This window comes from Gavialis gangeticus, unplaced genomic scaffold (genome assembly GCF_001723915.1).
Source record: "Gavialis gangeticus isolate Ggan-Ray unplaced genomic scaffold, GavGan_comp1, whole genome shotgun sequence".
Lineage (NCBI taxonomy): Eukaryota > Metazoa > Chordata > Crocodylia > Gavialidae > Gavialis > Gavialis gangeticus.
In genome coordinates, this window is record NW_017729032.1 from 1,411,298 (window position 1) to 1,411,508 (window position 211).

Here is a 211-nt window from a genome sequence, read left to right on the forward strand (position 1 = left end):
GGGGGCCAGGGGCCGGGCAGGACATGCTGAGGTGGCACAAGCTGCCTGTGCCAAACGGTCCCCCCCAGCCCATGCAGGCCTCCTCAAGCCTCCGTGGCTCTTCCCCATGCCCACGATGCCCCCACCCTGCAGAAAGGGCCCCAAGTGTGGCACCGCGCCCCCCCTCCTTCCCAGCCCGCCAGGGCTCGGCTGCCAAGAGCAGGAGCTTTAT

General features: G+C 69.7%; 1 protein-coding gene across 1 annotated transcript in view; it reads right to left on the bottom strand.

Annotated features, from left to right (window-relative positions):
• Positions 1-211, bottom strand: part of HPX (hemopexin) — a 9,192-nt gene that overhangs the window by 8,554 nt on the left and 427 nt on the right. The window lies entirely within an intron of this gene.